The 20100-nt window shown below is 37.8% G+C and overlaps 1 non-coding gene across 1 annotated transcript; it reads right to left on the bottom strand.

Moving 5' to 3' along the window:
- Positions 1-9648: 9648 nt before the first annotated feature.
- On the bottom strand, positions 9649-9726 carry TRNAD-AUC (transfer RNA aspartic acid (anticodon AUC)). The gene has a single exon. It is a non-coding gene; the product is annotated as a tRNA-Asp (tRNA).
- Between the last annotated feature and the right edge of the window lie 10374 nt (positions 9727-20100).

Here is a 20100-nt window from a genome sequence, read left to right as displayed (position 1 = left end):
TTAGAATTACGTGAGGTCATGAAGGTGGAGCCCTGATGGATGAGGTTAGTGAGGCCCTCATGCTTGGGATGCCATAAGGGAGTCATGAGGAAGCGAGCCTCCCCTCGCTCCCTTCTGCCTTATGGAGACACAGCAAGAAGGTGCCAGCCTATGAACTGGGGAGCGGGCTCTCATCAGACGCTGAATCTACTGGCGCCCTGACCTTGGGCTTCCCAGTCTCTGGTACTGAGGAATAATTCTGGTCATTCATAAGCCACTCAGTCCGTGGAATTTTGTTATAGCAGCCTGAATGGACCAAGGTAACTTGCCTCCAAATGATAGAAGCAATGTTGCAACACAGGTTAAGGACTGCCACCAGATCTTCCAATTTTTCAATGAAAGCCCAAAACACAGACATTTTTGAGAAAATTTCCCATGTTTAAATATTGGAAAATAATGCAAAACAAAATAAACCAAAACACTTTAAAACATCATGCATTTTTAGCCTGGTAACAAATTCCGTTTGAATCATCAGTTTTTCCCTTCTGCTCAGTGGATCAGGCCAAATCCTCTACCACTTAGATTCCTTGTCTACTCATACTGGTTAGGAGCTCTCTCTCCCATCTCTGAACTCACAGATAGATTGTTTGTATTGTTCATATGCTTACCAGATATCACCTTTCTTTAATGCGTGTGTATATACTTTGACTACTTTAATCCAAGCTTCTTGAGAATAGAATACAGTTATTTATCCTATGCTTAGCACACATCCTATGCTTAGTACCCATTATCTGCTCAATAAACACTTGCTAAATATATGAATCAATGAATGTAAACTGAAGGGGGTGATGACCTCAAATCATAGCCTGCATTGTGCTTGAAGTGCATTTCTAAAGTCCAAATTAGTTTGCAATATTCTCTTTTTCAATTTGTAAATTTATTTACGTGCGAAGTTTCTATCTTTTTTCATCTTGATTTCTCTCTCTCTCCCATGTACTAAGTGCTACAATATGTTGATTACTTATTTTGGTCCTAATTAAACATCAATTAGGTGCCAAAAATTCGACATATTAACTCATTTAATCCTCATCCAAACCCAGTGATGCAGGTGCTATTATTGCCCTTAATTTCAAATGAAGAAACTGAGAGGTAAATAACTTGCCTGTGGTCATACAGACAGAGGACAGCCCTGGAATTGGATCCTAGGTAGTGGCCTCATCTCCACATTACGGTGTTCCCGTTAAAAACGCCTGGAAGGAAACTGCTGACTGGGACTACCTCTCAGCCCGGAAACAGGGCAGGGTAATGAAGGCAGGCACAGCAACAACTCTCACTCTTTTCAGCTAAAATGTTTTTGTTTTTTGCTTTTGTTTCCATTTTTATTTTCTTCCATTCTGTTATAAGAAAGGAGACACAATTACATTTGTCAAATCACGGTTCAACTGAAACCATAGGTTGGTCACCAATACAAGGGCTCAGCAAAAATCGAGGGAAACTTGCTGTGAAAAATAATTGGCTGTATTAGGAATTTATAGTAGAGTATTGCATATCTTACTATTAGTAGTTATAAATTATGTATGAATCCTTTATGTCAGTAAAATCTACAATAAATATGTGTGTGTGTGTGTGTGTGTGTGTGTGTGTGTGTGTATTCTCATCCTTTTTATCCAGGAGAACAGGTTGTTAAGCATTTACCATACACCATCACATTGGAGAAACTGCACATATTTGAGGTCTAGCTGAGGGGAAGCTGAGTTGAAGATACTTTTACTTTGGCTTCATGGGATATACTTACAATGTTTGCAGTCACTTCCACGTGTAGCTAAGTCATTGTTAGTCATACACATTTAGGAAAGGTTTCTATAAATATTTCAACTGCCCACTAAGCTGCCCTAATACAATGGATAAAAGTGCATGGCCAGAGATTGTATTGTGATCTGAACATACCCTGTGGTGCCTGGTGCAGGAAGTTTCTTGTGGTCAAGCAGCAAGAGCCAGAAGTTAGTCTGTGGAAAATTCCTCAAATTCTCAGCCACGAAAATTATTAGCAAATAATTAGGACATCCGTGAAACACAGTAAAATCCAAAATTTTCTCCCAGTCAAGAACATACATGATATTTGAGGATTTATAATTAGAAATACACCATACTTTTATTTTAAAAATAAGTACTAGATTTAGAAAGGTAACTTTTAAAATGGAGGGGCACGGGGGCACAACCTGTGAAGGAAGACCTCTGTAGCATACTTTCTTTTTTCTTTCTTGATGAAAATGGCATATTTGATAAAGCTAGAATTCAGCACTTTAACTGCAATTTGGAAATGCATCAGAACGTTTCATTAAAGCAACCAAGAAAATAATAGTTCTTTCATTTGGGGGTATATGAATGTTCCCTTTTTTTGCCCTCTTAAAATTTATTTAGGTAAAAAAACTGAGAAGAGTCCAAAAAATAAATGAATTATGAAATAAAAGTAAGTTGAGCAACAAAATTAGTAGAAATTGATAGCTAATATTAATAAAACTTTCATCAGATCATAGCAAAAGCAGTAATTCACTCAGAAAAGATGTGATTGAGGTAGATAAATTTCAATTATAGTGAATATGATTGTCACTGAAAGAAACTGCTAGACTGATAAATCATCATTAGGGAAGTTATAACGTGGGTGATGGTTTGTTGGAAGGAACACTGGAAGGACTTAATAAACATGGGTTCCAGCCCAGCTCACTCTTAACCAGTGGTGACACTGGGCTATTTGTGGTTCCTCACTGCTAAAAAAGCCACACAGTTGGGCCAAGAGTCAATCATCTGACTGAATCTCAAGTTCTCTCTCAATCTCTTTCTCAATTAATCAATTCTGATATTTGTCATAGAGAATAAATTACCATCGTGCACCTAGGTGGGACACAATTTCTACAAATTCATGTTGAATATATTCTTCAAAGATAGCATAGCTAATGCAGTGACTATTTGGAATTCTTTTTATATGGAACAGAGTTCTTGTCATGCAGGAATCTGTCTTCCCCCATCCCATACCCAAGCCACTTCATCCCCCTAAAACGCTTTCTCATGTCTCATTGCCAAGGGCTTCCATCTGTCCTCTGCCTACCAAACTCTGCCTCAGTAATGTGAAATGTTCAAGTTGGGCAAACAGGTTGGAAATTCAGTGCTCATTTCCCAGACTGTGGTGGCGGCGGTCAAGCGTTAGAGAACCCGTATTCCTGATTTACGCATTCTAGAACATCAATTAAGAAGGATTTCTCAGCTGTGTTCCAAGCCAGAAGGTACTTAAGCTAAAGGCTTTTACACATTTTATCCACAACTTGGATGATGAAACAGAGATCCTGTTTATTCATTTTAAGGATAAAATCCTGAAAGAGGGTATTGCTTATCCTTTGGAAAATTTGATTAAAATTCAAGAAAATCTAAGTAATTTGGAAAAATAATCAGGAAAAGACTGAGTTACCTAAAGAGACACTGGATGGTACTTTAAAATAAATTAAATTATTTAAATGTCAAGTAAAAATGTATTGTGTATGGTTGTGAATAAATTTTAAGGGTCTAGACTGGGGCTGCAAATTGAACAAGAAACAGCTATATTTCAACCTAGCTTTTTTATCCCCTCAAAATCATTGTGAGGCTGGCTGAACTTGGATACATACAAAGAAATAGTTTCAAATTCATCTACAATTATATCCTTGAAATTAGTAGAATATTTAAAACAGTAAAAAATAAAACAAAAACAGTATCACTAGTAGGAATTTTTCTTTCAAACCTCTCCCTATGTTGAATATTACTATAGAGACATATTTGGTGCTTGATTGCACAATTAAGAGAAAAAAAGATAACGTGGAGACAATTCAGAAGAAAACAGAGACACTGGTCAAAGAATCAGGTGACCATAAAAAGAAATCTTAAGAGGAATTACGATTTTCAAAATGAAAATTAGATGCCTGAGCAATAACACAGTAAGGATTTTGCTGTTTGTGAAATCCATCTAAGATTCTTTTTGTTGAAATTACGAATAGAAAAAAAAATAGTTTTAAAAATGGGGTTTGGACCTAAGGAAGATATTTGTAAGCGTCTGCTTATAATCTTGGCTGTAAGTGCAAAGGGCAGTATGCAGAGCAGCAAGCCCAGATGCCCAGGTCTAAACCCCACCCCCACCCCTCCTGCCAGAACTACAGCTGCCTGAGCCTCTCCAGTCTCCTACTAGCCTCTTTTTAAATGCAAATCGCTTGGGAGGGGTTGCCCTTCATTCACTCATTTTATCTAGCAAGTAACACCTTAGCAACTAGAAACCAAACTAAAAAAGAAAGAGAAACTAGGGGAGGGTGTTGGTGGGTCTGCTGCCCTCCTGGAGATGAGTGGCATGTGGAGGAAGGAAAGGTGTGTCTGTCAGAAAGGAAGACCGTATCCAAAATGTTGCCCCTCATTCTCAGTCCATTTCTGGTGCCTGTGCCAGAGGTCACCAACCCCTGACCTAGCATAACTCATTTTTTTTTTTTCAAATTGAAGTTCAGTCAGTTACAATGTGTCAATTTCTGGTGTATAGCACAATGTCCCAGTCATGCATATATTCATTTTCATATTTTTTTTCATTAAAGTTTATTACAAGATATTGAACTCTTGAATTTAGTATGAAATGATAAAAGAAGGATTAAAGAACTTTCTGGTCACAAATTCCAAACCCTGCTTGGAAGAGACACTTTCATCTGTAGTGTTCCAGCGTTGGTAGGAAGGGTGGAAAGTGAATGGCTCGAAAATAGTCAGAGCTCTTCAACTAAAATTAGTTTCTGGCAGAGCTCTCAGTGACATTGGCCTATATTTTCCAGAACTATTGTTCTTGCGCTTTTGCCTAAGTGTGTTTGCATAGTTTCCAAAGTCAGGAGCTGACCATAAAGGGGAATAAGAAAAGCCGTGACCAAATGAAGGAGAAAATAAAATCCATCTGACTAAAATTCTAGTGCCTATATTTCATTAATCATCACTTCAGGAATGTAAGACTCCTCTGTGAGGATACACGGCAAGCTTCGCTTTGTGTCCCTGACACACACTATTAAAAACTGCCTCCTAGCCAAGAAGAGTTGGCTTACATCCATGCGAAGGAACTCTCGTTACTCACAGGGAGCATGGAGTCCTTTGCCCTAGGTGTGTGCTGCTTTTCTGGACCGACATCCATTACAATTCTGTTTCCATTCTCCAATGTGGTTACGCACTGTCAACTTTTAGTTTTAGGCAACTAAACTATACCCAGTTGAAAAGATGGAAAATGGGCAGACATAGCTCTTACAGTCATATGATATACATATTCATCAAAAGGTTTTGAAAGACTCATGAAAAAGTGGAGAGTACACTGCCCTAGGATGGCTGAATATTCCATGCGGTCCACTGGAGTGAAAAATTACTGAGCATGCACTCAAACAGTGTAACTCTCCGATCAGCTTCATTCTGAAGAGCTGCGTTTACACAAACCTCACACATAGTCATTCTGACTGAGGAAAGAAGGATACAATCATTTATCAAAACATATTTCTGAAAACTTTACTTGACCAAAACATAAATTAGTAGTGGAATCTTCACGGCAGAACACACTGATTTACTATGCTTGGCATCCCAATTAACCTTAACAAAACGGCGGTCTTTTTTCACTCTTTCTACAAAGTGTATATGACCACTCCATTTCCAATATTTGTCACGAAACCCAAGCCAGCCCTTCCAAGGACATTTCAATTTTTGTATTGGCCTTTTCTTTAAGTCTGTAAAATGTTTTAAAGTCAGAAAGTAGGGAGGAAGGAAGGAGGTTTTGGAGTGAAGAAAACATGAGGTAAGATATAAAGTTAAGTGTTTCCTCTCTGTTAATAAAGTATATTTCTCTTTTTCTTTCTTTTGTCTCCCTGCCTTCCTATCTTTCTTTCTATCTTCCTCCTACCCTTCCTCCTTCCGTCCCTCCCTCCCTTCCTTTCTTTTCTTATTTCTTTCTGTGAAGGTGGGGATTTAGGCCTGCCTTGTTCATTGCTGTATTCTCATTGTTCAAAACAGTGTCAAGCAGAGAGCAGGTCATCAGAGAACATGTGTTCAGTGAATGAATGAGGTTTTTCTCTGTAAATGACATTCAATGAGTATTTTTCTAAGTATTACTTCTTGGTAGTAGAAAAAGCTGTTAATGATATTTACTGAAAAAATCTTTTTTTTTTCCACCCAGGAAAGACTCTCTTTATAGAGTACATAAATTCTAGAGGAACACACATGAACAGGTGAGAGACAAAAGTAATGTCCTCTCCACATCTACATTTCTCCACTGCCCAGATAAACTCAGATTCGGAGATCAGTGTGTAACGATGCTGCAGACTTCATTGAACTGTTCTCCACAAAGAGTATTAAACATCCATGTGTGTAAGGAACTATGCTGTGAGCCATGTGCACAGGTGAGGAAGGCAAGAACCTTATATTCGAATTACTCTGGTAAGGGAGACAGGTACATAGACAAATAGTTGCAATGCGGTGTACAAAGTACAATAACAGAAGTGATTAACTGTGTTTGGAGGCACTGACTGGCAGGGCAGATTTCTTACAGAATATTGTGGCAGATGTCACAGAAGACGTTTTGCCTGTCTGCATGTGAAATAGGAGCTTGCTAAGCAGACAAGATCAGAAAGGCCATTCCAGACAGAGAACAGCATGAGCAGCAGTGTGAGGGCAAGAAACCAGCTAACACGTTTGGGAAACCACAAGTCAGTTCTGTTAACGTGAGGAGCAATGGGAGTTGCATTTGGAGAGATAAACTGATATGAATTCTAAAGGTGATGGAAAATAGAAGGGCCTGAAAAACCAGGGCTTAATATGATCAGATTTGCATTTAAGAAAGTTACGTTAACTCCAGTGGAGAAGAGATGTAAATGGAGTGTGACCAAGGAATGGAATATAGAAAAAGGAACATGTTTACGGGCTTGGGAGCCGGGAGGACAGAGCTCAGATATCTGTGAATACCTAGGTGTACATCACTCTACAGTTTAGGAGAAATTTCTGAGCTAAAAATGCAGAATGAGGAATATTTGTTATCTAAGCAGTCATTATATCCATGGTATACGACAAAGTTATGATGAGAAAAAGCTAGAGAGTATGCATCTATTAAAATTCATCAAATTGTTTATCTGAAATATGTGTAGTTTACTGTACAGGAACCATACCATAATAAAGGTGTTTAAAAAAGAAAAAGCTAGAGAGCTAAGAGAAATAGAAAGAATAAAGAGAGATGAAAAGAACCCAGGGAAAGACATACAGAAGTAGTGGGCATAGAGGTGTGACAGGAACCAGGAGTTCAATTACTTATACTGTAAATATATCCACCTCCCTTATATCTACAGTTTGAAATCTTTAGAAAGTAAGCATGTTTCATATGCTTAGATATTAGTTATATATTTTGATTGTTCAGAACAAGAGTGTAAAGAAACTAATTTTCTTAGAGGGCATGAAATCATCTCACCATCAAGACTGGAGCCCATTGGCTCCTGATTTTACCTATAGGCAAAGTTTTTGTTTTTTTTTAATACCACTTGACATTCATATAGTGTTTATTGTATATGAAGTTTTTTCATATGCAACCAGCTTATTATTAATTCTTACAACAAGTCTGTAAGGTAGGAATTATTTTCAAATGGAGAGACCCGAGGTTCAAAGCTCAAGTAACCAATCCGGGAGAAGCTCCCAGGACGTCTAACTGAGTCCTATGTTGTGTCTACCAATATGATACTCAGAGTCCAAGGAGTAAAAATCTTTTATTCATCTAAAACAACTTGGCTTTCTTAAAAAACCAAGCTGATTTGCATGTTGGCAACTCCACATGCTGCTTAAATTGCATCTTTAGGATTTAGTCTTTTGGCATAGACAATAACTCTTCAGCTGAAAAGACACTCGGATGATAATACAGTATACCACGAGGCTTAAGGGGATGTGCTGAAGACTCACCATAGTATTACAAAGACCCTTTAAAATTTCAGAGAACTTGACTGAAGTGTCTGCTTAACCCAGAAGTCTTTGTCAACTAGAGTAAAATGGCCCCACTTGACTGGGCATGGTCATGAAATTCACATGAGAATGTGTGGCCAATCAGATTGCAAGGTGTGGAGAAAAGAGAACATTTTACCTTCCGCTCAAGGGAAAAGCCCATGTTCTTGGTGCAATTGGTCACGGCCCGATTTCCAAATACTCTAAGACTGGCCAAAGCTATGCTCTCAGTCTTCAAAGAAACACTCCCATGACAGAAGCCACCGATTCTGAACTCGCTATCCCTCCAGACTCTCGGCCTGGGGGCCCCAGCCTCCCCTGCTGTGTGACTCACCGTCCGACTGACTGTGGACACGCTCTGGTTTCAGCTTTGCCTTACCTTCATTTTAGTGCTGGCAGCTCTTCACCAAGCAACCCCAAATCAACTCTGCTGGCTTGAAGGCCCTGGACTCAGCCCAGCATTCTGGAGAGGAGGATGGGCAGAGGAGGCCAAACCAGGCCACTGCAGCCAGGTTACCACCCCTACCCTTCACTGATGCAATTCCAATTTGATTAGGATTTTTTTAGACACTTTTGTGCCACTGTATAGTTGTTTTTAAGACAAATTAAATATCCATTTTTTATGTAAACTAGACTTTGAAATTATAGATCATTTTAACAGAACAAACACAAGAATCTTTGACATAATGGTAATATGAGTGTGTGTATACAGTTATTCAGAGATGGAATCCTCTGTGCATTGAAAGGAAAAATTCTTTGCATCCATTACTTACATTTTCTCTTAAAGTTAACTTTTAAGTCATCAAATTTCAGATTTCAGGTAAACTTTTCTTTTTTTTCATGTGAAATAACACAGCAGATTTGTTTAATAAAGTTGATTAATAAAGTCAATTCAGTAATTGCATGGGTCTCACCAACAGTTCCAAAGACATTTTTTTACAAAAGGCAGAGAGGTTAAAAGAAAATCCATTGTTTCAAAGAGAAATAGTCTCTTAAACCCTGGTAAGTATCAATTACTATTCACAGTACTGTCTAAACAGAAAGAAATTTCTTGACTCAATATAGTTCCTTGAAAAGTTTCAGTTAGAAAGTATTATGCATCATTACACATGGAATGATTGAGCCAAATCTTTTGTGTCAAAAACCAGTCATTTAATAGTTTTTATTGGAAGGATCTTCTACTATTATTTTAAGATCTTTTTTTTAATTATACACAGAAAATTTATATTCAGCCAGAAAAATTTTACCTTCTCCCTAATCCACCATTTTAATAGAAATGTTTCCTCTAGCAATTATTTCTTCTCATTGTTTCTGTCTGTATTTTTAAAATTTAAAGCTTAAATTATAGGAGAGGATGAAATAAAAAGTACTTTCAATATCTAGTGATCTGAAAATGACCTTATACTTTTAAACTAATTTTCCTAGGCTCTGCATTAATTGCTGTATGTATTCATGGTTGTAACTATAGACAGAATGCCTGCTAGAGTCCGCAGCAGGATAACACAATTAGAAAAATCTATGAATTCTCTTCCTGTTTATACTTCAGTTTTAAAGTTAAATGTTTGTTTAAGACACTTCGTGTGTGTGTCTTTTTTTGTTGTTTTTTTGAGGGGGAGGTAATTAGATTTATGTATTTATGTATGTATGTATGCATGTATGTATTAATGGAGGTACTGGGGATTGAACCCAGGACCTCATGCATGATAGGCATGCACTCTACCACTGAGCTATACCCTACCCTCCCACACACACTTTATATGTTAATCAGAGATGTTTCTGCATGACTATGGATTGGTTTTCTTCTTGGTATGAAATATAAGTGTATGAAAATCAAATAAGCATAAGGAAACCAAACCTGGTTTCATTTATCATATGGCAATGAACATTACAGAGCCCGTGGATAAATAAATAATTCAATCTACTCCACTTAAAATACATCTGTGGCTTGTCTACGTGGTGGCAGGGTTCTATACTATCTTCTTAAAGCTTGAATCTAATAAGCGAACAACACACACACACACACACACACACAAAACACACACAGGTAATATGCAGAGTCAGACTTGTGGAGGGTGTGTTTAAGGGTAAAGACACTGCCCACTTTGCCTCTAGCACAGGCAGGGCTGGTCCCCAATGGGCAGGCACTGGCACAGCAGTCCCATTTGCTTAAATGGTGATGCAAATCCAAACTGGAGTACCCTCCTTCCCCTGGGCTGCTGAAGCGCCTCCCCCAATATCCCCAAGGTCTAAAACGAAAGAGTCGAAGTTGCCCAGCAGGAGACCCTGTTGGCTGCACGGTGGGGACTTCTGTTTTTTCTAGTTGGTTGGTGCCTGTGACTGGAAGCCTATCTGCCCACTCATGTGATCTCCTGAGTATCCATCCTGAGAACAAGGTGTAGGTACCCGGAGATAAGATAAAGTGAACTGGAAGTAGATCAAAGGTGAATATGTTGGAAATGTCATCTGAAAACTATTAATGAAGACTGGGATCAAAACCTCAAATGCTCCAGGAGTTAAGCAAATAATATAAATCAGCCAGAGGAGGTCTGTGGCCAACTGGAGGGTGTATGCCCTCTGTTAGCCAGAAATTGCTGCTCCCCAGCCCACTGTTATGAAATCATTTAATGTTTCAAGTGACCCTGGAAATCTGAATCTGTATGTGAAATCTATTGACTTCTAAGTATTCACAATTAATATAAACAAAAATCAAAATCCAAACCAAGACACTGAGCAAGTTAAATCACATATATCTACTAGTGGGATTCACCTTGAAGTCCAGTGGCTTGCAACTTCTGACTTAAAATCTTCATTCTTTTCTGGTGAGGTGTGAACCTGTGCTTTCTCTTTTGACCTAAATAGTGTAAGTAGGGAAAAAAAAATCAATGTTTTATGGCCCTTGTAATTTCATCAGTTCATAATTACACAAAATGCTATAGATTTGTATAGCCTGGATGCAATCAGGTGGGTTGAACTCTTCTCACAAATTGAAATAGTAGGCATTCATGTGGCCGAGCAAAAAAGTATAATGTTTTAAGGTTACAGGTCATAAACTGATTCCTTCCCCCACCCATTTTTAAATAACCACAGTGTATATTATTCTATAGAAACATAAATTGATGTTCATTTTGCCCCTGCCTTAATAAAACTCTGATACAAATTCTGGCCTAGGATTTGTACCTAAAGAAAATCAGGTAAATTCTAAAAAAAAAAAATATATATATATATATATATATACCTACATTATATATACTAAAAGCATAGTTAAATGCAATAAAAACAGAACATTCTTGTCCACTTTTTCATTTACACAAAATGAAGACCAGAAGAGCATCACTGCTGAAGCAGAGGTGGAAGAAGAATCAGAATCTAATGCAGGGGGTGCTTAGCTCTTCTCTGAAATTTTTCCCTCCTCTGTAATGAGGAAACAGTGGTTCCAAAGCAGTACTTAGGAGGATGGCAATCTATTTGGTACTTAAAAAAAAACTCTATCTCTGAACATAACTGAAACATTAGTGGAGGGGTAAAGAATGTAGAGTTGTGATGTTTCAAAACTTCTGACCGACAGGCAGTGTGAATACGAGTTTGTGTATGATGTAAGCCAGTGAAGCCAGAATTCAGGCATCAGAAAGACCTCTGTCTTCTACTAACTGAGTGGCTTAAAATAAGCTATTTAACCTCTCTAAAGGTCAATTTTATCTTCTGTTAAATAGGAATAAAAATGTCTGTAATAGGGAAGAACAAATCTGACTCCATATAAGATCTGGTCTTTTCTCTCTAACCCTGTGCTCTGTTTCCTGTGCTTAGTCGTGGTGGTTCTGCACCTTTTGTAAAAGAATGTTGCCTAGAGCCTGAAATATACAGGAGAGCCCATTCTCAAGGCTCTGGTCTTTAAGAGTATAATGCTTTTCCATTCATATACAGATAAAAAGTTGCAGAACAGATAATAACATTTGTCTTATTGGAGGTTTATGGGAACATCGTGACCTGATCTTCATGGACAGTAGCAAGAACAAAGGATTCCAACACCAAGAAGTTTGCAACAACCAACCACACCCTCTCCCCTTTTAGTATAAAAGGAGCCCGAATTCTGACTTGGGTAAGATGGTTCTCTGGGACACCAGTCTACTATCTTCTTGGTGATCTGACTTTCTGAATAAAGTTGCTATCTTTGCCCCAACAACTTGTCTCTCAATTTACTGGCCTGTCATGTGGTGAGTAGTATGAGCTTGGACTTGGTAACATGCCTACTGAAAATGTTGTAAGACTCAAGTGAGATGACAAAGGATTTACAAAGACTTAAATATATTTAGCATGGTGTTGGGACCACATTGATTTTCCTGATACCTCACCCAGCCAACAGATGCACAACAAAAACTGCAGTTATTTGCAGTAAGAAGCAAGTGAGATATTAGAAATAAGCTTGCCAGTGAGCACAAAGAGAAGGTGCTGGCCCAGATTAGCTCTCCTGCCCACACAGCTGATCCATTACCAAGAAATCTACTCTTTGGGAATAGAAGACCCTTCAGAAGTTAAAAAGACTCCTTACCATCCCCTCTTATCTCTTTCTCATTTCCTCTTCCCCTTCCCCTACCTCTAGATCATTAAATAGTCTCAGAAGGAATAACGCCTTAAAGTTTATTGACTCAATTTAGCAAGGATTAATTTTGTGACCATGGCAGAGTGACAAAAAGTACCTGGGGATAGGAGCTAATATATCCTCTAAATAGGCTCCTGAATGAACAAATGAATGAATGAATGAGATGCCTGTAGGTAGACAGGCTCCCCCAGATGGCCAAAGAGGGAAGACTTCAAGAATTAAGCAAAGACTCAGGACCAGTCCTATCTGATCAACAGGTATGGTATACGAAGAGCAGGAGCTCTTTATTGCCTTCTGGTTCTGTTCCAATTCTGTGTAAAGTGCATTTATAACAATGGTTTATTTTATCCTTATACTAACCTTTAGGAAGATAACTATTATCCCCACTTAGCAGATGTGGAAATGGGAGCTAAGGGGAAGAAGTAACATGCACTGCATTCAACAGCATGTCAGAACTGAGCTGTAAGTAAAGTTCTAGTTGAATTGCAAAGCCTGTGCTCTCAACCAATTCTGTTTCCAGTCCCCTTCACGATGGAAGAGAATGCACTTCTAGCCTGATGGTTTAAGATACTCAAGCAGTTCTTTCCATCAAAAGTATAGAAACTTGTGAAAAGTAGTGCTTGATGGAGGGAAGGAAAGAAGCCACCCATTTGGTTTGGGAGAAACAGCCATGGAGAAGGAAGAAAGGGAAAGAGGCAGCAGCCTTGGATAGAGGGGAAATGTGGGAGAGGTGAGAAAGAATTAGTCAGAAGGAGGTGGGAGAGAGAGAGAAAGAAAGAATTCCTTCATCCTAGGGGAGTAGAAGTGCTAACAGAGCAAGCTGGGGAAGGGGCAGGTGATAATGGAGGGACATGATAAGAGGGAGGCCGTGGTGACAGTAAAGGGATCCAGTTCACATGGCACTGATCAGTAGCTGTGCTAGCCAAACAGCTGTTCAGAGAATTTCAACAGCCTCTGAATTGCTCCCCAGTCCCAATGGGGCTCTCCCAGTTTCAATCTCTGAAGCTCAAGGTTGGAGGAGCCGTTCAGTTATCTCCTATTCCTTTTCTTATCTAAATCAGCCTGCTGAGGAAGGATCGGTTCAGGAGGGAGTACACTTATGCTTTGAGAAATGGAATTAGGATATGCCTCTTTCCAACTGTACTAAATACAAAAAGAGAAAAAGGGCTTTCTTGTGAAGTCGCTTTTCCTATATATTTGGAGATACCTTTCACATTATAGTATGTCATTGTTCTAAATTATTATACCTTTCACATTATAGTATGTCATTGTTCTAAATTATTGTTCATGCTCTGCTCATCATTCATTGAAATTTCTCAAATCCCGTGACTGTGATTATGTTTTCAGATGCCACTGTAGGCAGGAAGCAGTATTTTGGATTTGGACACAGAGAGAAAATGACATAAACAAAATAAACTCATACTCCATCACATTTTTGGCTTAAATTTTACTGGACATCATCACTAATGCATTCTGCCAATAAATACCAAATGTTCTGCTAAAAACAACAACAACAAAAATGTGTCTGAGTATCTTCCTAGAGTGTGGCTGGATATCCAAAGCCAGACTTCGGTAAAAAAATTCAGAGATCATGCAGAATTTTGAACTCAGATGCTCGCCTCATATACGTGGCATCATTCTAAGTTAGTCAATAGGAATCTAGGCTCTTACCCATCAATCTGATGCTGCAGCTGTTCATGGAGGGTATTCTGTTGCTCACTGAAACAGAATTAGATGAAGATTTAGAATATGGTTTCAAACATATATCTCACATGGAAATGGAAATATTTAAATATCACATTGAATAATTTGTCCTGAAAATTATTTCACAAAATGGGTTCTAGACATCACTTTGCTTGCGTGTTCTTTCCTTAAATATTGTGATGAGTGTGCGCGTGTGAATTTACATTGCATGACCACTTGAGGGTCACCATTAGGCTAATATTTCTAAGAGCCCTGAAAAGGTTCTCGTTCTTAATATGTTTCCCACATTTTCTGAACGCTGCACCCGCAGTCGTGCTAACAGAAGATACTCATCATCTCTAGGCATCCAACAGAACAGCTGGTGCCCAGGAGCAAGGATTTTGGCATCAGAAATCCAAGCTCCACTGCTCACTAACTGTATGAATGTGGGCAATCTCTCAAGCCTTAATTTCAATATCTGTAAGATCGATGACAATTGTAAATCACCTCAAGGGTTATCATGAGGTTTAAATCAATTGATGTATACAAGCAGCTCACAATATGCTTTTTACTAGGCATTTTTGGACATATTTTAGCTTTTCAAAGTTATTACCAATAATAATAATCATTTTTATTACCAGAAATAATAGTGAAAATGAAAATCTTGCTGGAAGAGTCAGCATACCAACTCAAATTTAAACCAATATTTAATGACTATCAAATATTTAGGAACTGCAGGAGAGGAGGGGTTGAGAATATTGACCCCAGAAACAGCTGCAGAAAAAATGCTGGAGGAATTGAATACCCACCATCGTGAGAATTATTACCTGTAATCTATTAGACTTTTCCTTTAATGACTGAAAAAAATTTTTTTCTTCGTATGCTTTTATCAGGAAGTTGATAGACTAGAAAGAGCATGACCTTTAAAGACATGCAGATCTATGTTTGACTCTCAATTAAAATGTATAAACTATCAACATTGAAACCTGGACAAATCACTTCCCTGAAGCTCAGTTTTCTTCATCTACAAAATGGGAACAAGATTAACTATCTCACAGACATTCCAGATTTGAGTAATCAAGTGTCTAGCACCGTTCCCGGCACACAGTAGGCACTCAAAACACGTTCACTGCCTCCCCTGCCCCTTCCTTGTCCAGCATGAATAGGTGAGACTATCAGACAGAGTCTCCTCCCAAGCTAATTTTTCCTACTGACATTTTAACTTAGCAACAGTAAATGTATATATAAAAGTTATCTTCATATGCCAGTTATAAAGAACTTACTTCTTACAATAGCCAATCGTCTTTGTTTTATAAATCATACAACTGATAAAGAACAGAATCAGAATTTCTGTACAGTTTTGTGATCCCACATGGTCTCCACTACCCCAGGCATCTTATTACTGTGTCTAAGGCAAGCCACAGCGTCAGGTTAAATAAATGCAAATACCTGTATATACAGTTTTACTTCACTAAACTGTTAATGAATGGCTTCTTAACTAAATGTCAGACTCCCTTCCATTCCTGGTATGCCTTTGCTTTTAATACAGAGCTCTCAGAAGTTGAAACACCCTGTTACTTTCTCCTGTCCATGACTTTCAGCAAGCCACCAGCTATAGAAGTTCTTCACGTACTTTCTCCTACATTATACTTGAATTCAGAGTCTCTGATGGATGAACTTCTCCTGTCTTAGCATTTAGCTTTAATGAAGCAGTGAGGCTCTTACAAAGGGGCTGCCTTGCTAATCTTGAAATAGGCCTTCTTCTACCACTTTCTCAGTTTCTAGACCTTTTCTCTTTTCCCCATCAGAAACAGAAAACTTGGAGAAACAACCAAACTATTGGCACTTCATCAATGTAAGCTGTTATCTAGACCCTTTGATGTCACTTTCAGTCCAGAAGTTTGGCAATTGAATAACTCATTCGTTTAATTGACTCTCCCTTTTCTCCTGTATGTGTACTCAATTACTTGAATCGCTCTTGGACCAAACCGTACATTATTATGATCTTCTGCCGTCATTTCTTATTTCCTAAAGTGGCCATTCCCTTTAAGAATTTTTTAACACTTTTTCAAGAAGTTTTAAAGTATAGTTACTATGCAGTTTCCTTACAAGTACAATTAAAATTTTACCTAAGGAGAATTGTGTCCATTAACCATTAACCATTGAGGCATATTTCTTATAGGAAAGGATACAGATATCTTCTCATTTTATAGAGTACCAGTGATCAATAAGATAATCCAGTTTATGGAGGTAATATAAACAAATTTAAGGGAAAATACAATGATTGGTTAAAAGAAAAGTGGCAGAATTACATGGTTGCAACATTTACTCCAGAGTATATTAAAGAGATAAATATGAGGGTTACAGGGTTTTTTTTCTTAATTATGTACACCAATAATGCTGGAATTACTTGTGTAAACATTGACAAAACTGGAAAAGAGGAAAAGAACTTGGTTGGCAGAAATTGTTTCCATTGACCTAAATCTCTTTGACTTTTGATTCTCATTAAGCAGACTGGCGAGGAGGTGCCTCGCGCAAGTTTGGCTGTGTAGGTAAGCAGTGACACATCAAGGCAGTGTTAGCCCCATACACACTCTTTGTGAAATGGCCAGAGCCCAGGTGAGTGGGGTTTTGCTGGTTTACCCCTCATTCATAGTCTGACAGGATATAAAGGCCACATTTGCATGATAGCAATGACTATGGTCTGCCATAATTTTTGAAGTTTAGTAGATCACCAGGGAAAAAGACAAACACAAAAATGGGTTCAAGAATTTCAACAGCTTCTTGTTGAGGTGAAATTTTTCTTCTCTCGTGATACTAAAACAACACATCTTTAAAAATCCACAAGAAAATATCGCTGAGAAATGCACACTCACCAGGAAGACTTTAACGACCACTTCAACTATTAAAAAACTGGGCTAAATTACTACTTTTTTGGGATATCGGTACATATGAACTAAATATAGACATTATACAGAAACTGTTTTTCTTCCACTTTCTCCTTTCATAGTGTCCAGCAGGCCTTCAGCCTCTATACTCTGATGAGAGGTGCCAAATTTGTTGCACTGTAACTTTGAGTTAAAAGTACATTGGCCTATTTTCTGAACCCAAAATTGGGACATATAGTCTGACAAAAGATTCCATGGCTCTTCCAGTGAAAGGGGTAGTCTGGAACAAATGTCAGACACCAAAAATACAGGATATTCTAAGATATTTCAATAATTTTGGGTGATAGAGATAGAACATTTAGAATTAGAGCTGCCCCAGAAAATTCACAATAGTAGAGTGTGATCTATCCCTGCTTTGGAATATGTTTTCCTCCAGTGTTTTGGTACCTAACTTACTTCTAGATTATCTAATGTCATCCCACAGTGCCTCATGGAATGTGCAAACTAGGACTGGTGGTTGAGCAAGCAGTAGACCCTCTGCTAAGTCAGTTTTGGTAATATTCACCAGGAAAAACCATAGACACTGGAGCAATGGTAGACACCCAGGTCCCTCAGTGCCTGGCACATTCTAGCACAGTGCAGGACAGTGAAGGTATTTGCCAAACCAGGTCTTCTAACCAGGGAAGCAAAAGCAACCAGCATGATGGCCGGGGTCAGTGGTCAGGGCTGGGATTCAAGCCTTACAGCTGATCAGGTGTTTTGGTTCTCTATTACTCTTCGCAGTTGTGGCAATCCGACCTGCCCTAATCTAGAGTAATCAAATATCACCAAAAATGATTACAAAAAAAAAGTCCTGGGCCTAACAAAGTGTGGCCATGTTGAGGGGTGTGTAGTAAAGACCAATCCTTTTCAACCAAAAATTATGCTTTGATTAACACTGCGTTGGAGACCACATTTTACTTTCTACACGTTTTCACCAGTACCCTGCAGAAGATTAACACAGAACAGCCAGAATCAGTTAGTAAGTAATATAATACAGGTCCAAACACCAAAAAACAAAAAAACCAAACCAAAACAGAACATGCTAACTTCATGGCTTTGTCTTTTCTGATCGATCTGATTCCTGTCTGAAAGGAGTAGCCTGAGCCTGGGTGTATGCCGGACGTTAGGCTGCCGTTCACTTTCATTGGGACGAAGGCTGATTGTATTCACTAGTTATCATGCCTAATAAAGAACATTCTTGAGTCAAGAAGACATGATATAACAGGGTGTTGCAGGCATTCTTTGTGTTTAAATATCCAATCAGTGTTTCGCTAAAAAGAAATCTAAATGACATAGTACCACATTATCTACCAAGCTTCAGTACAAAATAATGTAACCCAATTTAAACAACCAAATACAGTTTGGAATATCATAACTTCTTCCTATTGCGTCTCATTTTATTTATTATTAACCAGATTTCCTCATTAAGATTACCTACCAAAATAAATTTTAGAATGCCCACATCTTGTCATTTTCTTCTTGGCAACTAGAATGCATAGTTGCAGAATTCAAAGTTATTTCCTCATTCATTTAGGCAACCTGAGTGTGTTAAAAGATGCAAAGGATATCTGTCTCCCACAGAATTAGACAGTAGTGTGGCTTCCTTCACTCGTAGAGGATGCTTCAGTAAGTAGATACTTCTCTTCTGTGTCCTCTTTTCTTTGAGGGCTGAGATTTAATTCTCCTTAATAACATTTCACTGGAAAAGCAGGGAACAAATGGAGGCAGAAAGCAGGCCTGTTAAGACTAATTAGCCAGGATGCCACAGGATTTTGATTCCAGGATAAGGAGAAGATTCTGTTAAAATTTTGCTTTTTATTTTAATAGGTTGATCAGATGGCCTGACAATCTAGTCCATGACAACCAGAAACAAAAATTAGGTGCCTTGTGCTACTAATTTTAAAGGTAAACTTTGAGTTTTAAAAATCTAGTCTATATATTAGAATTTTTTTAATCCTTCCTGAATTTTGTTATGATAGACTGATTTCTGAAATATGAAACCCAGTATGGTTGTACATTTGTTGGCTTTACCTTATAGGTCTGTTTCTTTGGTTTTACATATTTTAAGGTTATGTTATTAGGTGAAACAACATTTGTATTATATAACTTTTCCCATTTATTTGCTCTACGTCTTTCTGTGTGTTTTGATTTAAGTGTGTCAATTATATATATCTAGTCTTAAAAAACCAATGTATCCAACCTGAAAGTCTTCAACATTTAATAGAAGAGTTTAATCTATTTACACTTATTGTGCTTACCATTTGTTTGAAAAACATTTTCAGAGAAAAATTCTGATCTCTAGCAGACACTCATTAAGAATCTGCTGAATATTTGGCCAATTTTTTCTCTCATTTTCCCCCTTCCTTTCCAGACTTCTATGGAACTGAGAGATTTCTTTATTCTCCTTTTTCTTTTCCTCTAACAGTTTGGAAGTTATGTGTTCCAGGCCTTTCAGTAATTTATTGCAAAGTCTCAGACAATTATTTTGATGAATAAATTTTATAGATGTTTATTTTAACTGTTTGGTAAGACATTATTTTTTCACATTTATGTTATTTCTAACTATTCCTCAGCCCAATTTGCCAAAATAGTATCCATGTAAGACAATGGGCATGTGTCAGACATAGAAATTTTTGTGAATATAGATTTTTAAATATGGTATTTATCCATTTTAAGATTAAATCCAATGACTCTAGAATAATAAAACAAAAGAAAACCAATCTTAAAAACCAGTCTTAGAAATAAGAAAACCAATGTAATAATGCTTAAAACTCCAATATAATACATTGTATTATACAAAATAGTATTCAATAGAAACAGAAATGTTTTCCTTTAAACATATTTTTTTTACAGACTATTAAAATCACCAAGCAGGATGAGGTACCCAATAAATATTCATATCATTAC

This window comes from Vicugna pacos, chromosome 1, assembly GCF_048564905.1.
Source record: "Vicugna pacos chromosome 1, VicPac4, whole genome shotgun sequence".
Lineage (NCBI taxonomy): Eukaryota > Metazoa > Chordata > Mammalia > Artiodactyla > Camelidae > Vicugna > Vicugna pacos.
Note: the sequence above shows the minus strand (reverse complement) of the source record. Positions and strands in the feature narration are given on the sequence as shown.